The sequence below is a fragment of the Phyllobates terribilis genome, unplaced genomic scaffold (assembly GCF_046119375.1).
Source record: "Phyllobates terribilis strain yellow unplaced genomic scaffold, ASM4611937v1 Scaffold_7__3_contigs__length_470593459, whole genome shotgun sequence".
NCBI classification, from domain to species: domain Eukaryota; kingdom Metazoa; phylum Chordata; class Amphibia; order Anura; family Dendrobatidae; genus Phyllobates; species Phyllobates terribilis.
In genome coordinates, this window is record NW_027362767.1 from 422,786,148 (window position 1) to 422,791,513 (window position 5,366).

The window sequence follows — 5,366 nt, forward strand, 5'->3', positions numbered from 1 at the left end:
TAATGCAGGATGTAACTCAGGATCAGTACAGGATCAGTAATGTAATGTATGTACACAGTGACAACACCAGCAGAACAGTGAGTGCAGCTCTGGGGTATAATACAGGATGTAACTCAAGATCAGTACAGGATCAGTAATGTAATGTATGTACACAGTGACTGCACCAGCAGAAAAGTGAGTGCAGCTCTGGAGTATAATACAGGATGTAACTCAGGATCAGTACAGGATCAGTAATGTAATGTATGTACACAGTGACTGCACCAGCAGAATAGTGAGTGCAGCTCTGGGGTATAATACAGGATGTAACTCAGGATCAGTACAGGATCAGTAATGTAATGTATGTACACAGTGACTGCACCAGCAGAATAGTGAGTGCAGCTCTGGAGTATAATACAGGATGCAACTCAGGATCAGTACAGGATAAGTAATGTAATGTATGTACACAGTGACTGCACCAGCAGAATAGGGAGTGCAGCTCTGGAGTATAATACAGGATGTAACTCCGGATCAGTAATGTAATGTATGTACACAGTGACTGCACCAGCAGAATAGTGAGTGCAGCTCTGGAGTAGAATACAGGATGTAACTCAGGATCAGTACAGGGTCAGTAATGTAATGAATGTACACAGTGACTGCACAAGCAGAATAGTGAGCGCAGCTCTGGAGTATAATAAAGGATGTAACTCAGGATTAGTAATGTATGTACACAGTGACTGCACCAGCAGAATAGTGAGTGCAGCTCTGGAGTATAATACAGGATGTAACTCAGGATCAGTACAGGATCAGTAATGTAATGTATGTACACAGTGACTCCACCAGCAGAATAGGGAGTGCAGCTCTGGAGTATAATACAGGATGTAACTCAGGATCAGTAACGTAATTTATGTGCACAGTGATTGCACCAGCAGAATAGTGAGTGCAGCTCTGGGGTATAATACAGGATCAGTAATGTAATGTATGTACACAGTGACTGCACCAGCAGAATAGGGAGTGCAGCTCTGGAGTATAATACAGGATGTAACTAAGGATGAGTACAGGGTCAGTAATGTAATGTATGTACACAGTGACTGCACAAGCAGAATAGTGAGCGCAGCTCTGGAGTATAATACAGGATCAGTAATGTAATGTATGTACACAGTGACTGCACCAGCAGAATAGGGAGTGCAGCACTGGAGTATAATACAGGATGTAACTCCGGATCAGTAATGTATGTACACAGTGACTGCACCAGCAGAATAGTGAGTGCAGCTCTGGAGTACAATGCAGGAAGTAACTCAGGATCAGTACAGGATCAGTAATGTAAGGTATGTACACAGTGACTGCTCCAGCAGAATAGTGAGTGCAGCTCTGGAGTATAATACAGGATGTAACTCAGGATCAGTACAGGATCAGTAATGTAATGTATGTGCACAGTGACTGCACCAGCAGAATAGGGAGTGCAGCTCTGGAGTATAATATAGGATGTAACTCCGGATCAGTAATGTAATGTATGTACACAGTGACTGCACCAGCAGAATAGTGAGTGCAGCTCTGGAGTATAATACAGGATGTAACTCAGGATCAGTACAGGATCAATAATGTACTGTATGTACACAGTGACGGCACCAGCAGAATAGTGAGTGCAGCTCTGGGGTATAATACAGGATGTAACTCCGGATCAGTAATGTATGTACACAGTGACTCCACCAGCAGAATAGTGAGTGCAGCTCTGGAGTATAATACAGGATGTAACTCAGGATCAGTACAGGATCAGTAATGTAATGTATGTACACAGTGACTCCACCAGCAGAATAGTGAGTGCAGCTCTGGAGTATAATACAGGATGTAACTCCGGATCAGTAATGTAATTTATGTACACAGTGACTGCACCAGCAGAATAGTGAGTGCAGCTCTGGAGTATAATACAGGATGTAACTCAGGATCAGTACAGGATAAGTAATGTAATGTATGTGCACAGTGATTGCACCAGCAGAATAGTGAGTGCAGCTCTGGGGTATAATACAGGATCAGTAATGTAATGTATGTACACAGTGACTGCACCAGCAGAATAGGGAGTGCAGCTCTGGAGTATAATACAGGATGTAACTAAGGATCAGTGCAGGGTCAGTAATGTAATGTATGTACACAGTGACTGCACAAGCAGAATAGTGAGCGCAGCTCTGGAGTATAATACAGTATCAGTAATGTAATGTATGTACACAGTGACTGCACCAGCAGAATAGGGAGTGCAGCTCTGGAGTATAATACAGGATGTAACTCCGGATCAGTAATGTAATGTATGTACACAGTGACTGCACCAGCAGAATAGTGAGTGCAGCTCTGGAGTACAATGCAGGAAGTAACTCAGGATCAGTACAGGATCAGTAATGTAAGGTATGTACACAGTGACTGCTCCAGCAGAATAGTGAGTGCAGCTCTGGAGTATAATACAGGATGTAACTCAGGATCAGTACAGGATAAGTAATGTAATGTATGTACACAGTGACTGCACCAGCAGAATAGGGAGTGCAGCTCTGGAGTATAATACAGGATGTAACTCAGGATCAGTACAGGATAAGTAATGTAATGTATGTAGACAGTGACTGCACCAGCAGAATAGTGAGTGCAGCTCTGGGGTATAATACAGGATGTAACTCAGGATCAGTACAGGATCAGTAATGTAATGTATGTACATAGTGACTCCACCAGCAGAATAGTGAGTGCAGCTCTGGGGTATAATACAGGATGCAGCTCAGGATCAGTACAGGATCAGTAATGTAATGTATGTACACAGTGACTGCACCAGCAGAATAGTGAGTGCAGCTCTGGGGTATAATACAGGATGTAACTCAGGATCAGTACAGGATCAGTAATGTAATGTATGTACATAGTGACTCCACCAGCAGAATAGTGAGTGCAGCTCTGGGGTATAATACAGGATGTAACTCAGGATCAGTACAGGATCAGTAATGTAATGTATGTACACAGTGACTGCACCAGCAGAATAGTGAGTGCAGCTCTGGGGTATAATACAGGATGTAACTCAGGATCAGTACAGGATCAGTAATGTAATGTATGTACACAGTGACTGCACCAGCAGAATAGTGAGTGCAGCTCTGGGGTATAATACAGGATGTAACTCAGGATCAGTACAGGATCAGTAATGTAATGTATGTACACAGTGACTGCACCAGCAGAATAGTGAGTGCTGCTCTGGAGTATAATACAGGATGTAACTCCGGATCAGTAATGTAATGTATGTACACAATGACTGCACCAGCAGAATAGTGAGTGCAGCTCTGGGGTATAATACAGGATGTAACTCAGGATCAGTACAGGATCAGTAATGTAATGTATGTACACAGTGACTGCACCAGCAGAATAGTGAGTGCAGCTCTGGGGTATAATACAGGATGTAACTCAGGATCTGTACAGGATCAGTAATGTAATGTATGTACACAGTGACTGCACCAGCAGAATAGTGAGTGCAGCTCTGGGGTATAATACAGGATGTAACTCAGGATCAGTACAGGATCAGTAATGTAATGTATGTACACAGTGACTCCACCAGCAGAATAGTGAGTGCAGCTCTGGGGTATAATACAGGATGCAGCTCAGGATCAGTACAGGATCAGTAATGTAATGTATGTACACAGTGACTGCACCAGCAGAATAGTGAGTGCAGCTCTGGGGTATAATACAGGATGTAACTCAGGATCTGTACAGGATCAGTAATGTAATGTATGTACACAGTGACTGCACCAGCAGAATAGTGAGTGCTGCTCTGGAGTATAATACAGGATGTAACTCCGGATCAGTAATGTAATGTATGTACACAGTGACTGCACCAGCAGAATAGTGAGTGCAGCTCTGGGGTATAATACAGGATGCAGCTCAGGATCAGTACAGGATCAGTAATGTAATGTATGTACACAGTGACTGCACCAGCAGAATAGTGAGTGCAGCTCTGGGGTATAATGCAGGATGTAACTCAGGATCAGTACAGGATCAGTAATGTAATGTATGTACACAGTGACAACACCAGCAGAACAGTGAGTGCAGCTCTGGGGTATAATACAGGATGTAACTCAAGATCAGTACAGGATCAGTAATGTAATGTATGTACACAGTGACTGCACCAGCAGAAAAGTGAGTGCAGCTCTGGAGTATAATACAGGATGTAACTCAGGATCAGTACAGGATCAGTAATGTAATGTATGTACACAGTGACTGCACCAGCAGAATAGTGAGTGCAGCTCTGGGGTATAATACAGGATGTAACTCAGGATCAGTACAGGATCAGTAATGTAATGTATGTACACAGTGACTGCACCAGCAGAATAGTGAGTGCAGCTCTGGAGTATAATACAGGATGCAACTCAGGATCAGTACAGGATAAGTAATGTAATGTATGTACACAGTGACTGCACCAGCAGAATAGGGAGTGCAGCTCTGGAGTATAATACAGGATGTAACTCCGGATCAGTAATGTAATGTATGTACACAGTGACTGCACCAGCAGAATAGTGAGTGCAGCTCTGGAGTAGAATACAGGATGTAACTCAGGATCAGTACAGGGTCAGTAATGTAATGAATGTACACAGTGACTGCACAAGCAGAATAGTGAGCGCAGCTCTGGAGTATAATAAAGGATGTAACTCAGGATTAGTAATGTATGTACACAGTGACTGCACCAGCAGAATAGTGAGTGCAGCTCTGGAGTATAATACAGGATGTAACTCAGGATCAGTACAGGATCAGTAATGTAATGTATGTACACAGTGACTCCACCAGCAGAATAGGGAGTGCAGCTCTGGAGTATAATACAGGATGTAACTCAGGATCAGTAACGTAATTTATGTGCACAGTGATTGCACCAGCAGAATAGTGAGTGCAGCTCTGGGGTATAATACAGGATCAGTAATGTAATGTATGTACACAGTGACTGCACCAGCAGAATAGGGAGTGCAGCTCTGGAGTATAATACAGGATGTAACTAAGGATGAGTACAGGGTCAGTAATGTAATGTATGTACACAGTGACTGCACAAGCAGAATAGTGAGCGCAGCTCTGGAGTATAATACAGGATCAGTAATGTAATGTATGTACACAGTGACTGCACCAGCAGAATAGGGAGTGCAGCACTGGAGTATAATACAGGATGTAACTCCGGATCAGTAATGTATGTACACAGTGACTGCACCAGCAGAATAGTGAGTGCAGCTCTGGAGTACAATGCAGGAAGTAACTCAGGATCAGTACAGGATCAGTAATGTAAGGTATGTACACAGTGACTGCTCCAGCAGAATAGTGAGTGCAGCTCTGGAGTATAATACAGGATGTAACTCAGGATCAGTACAGGATCAGTAATGTAATGTATGTGCACA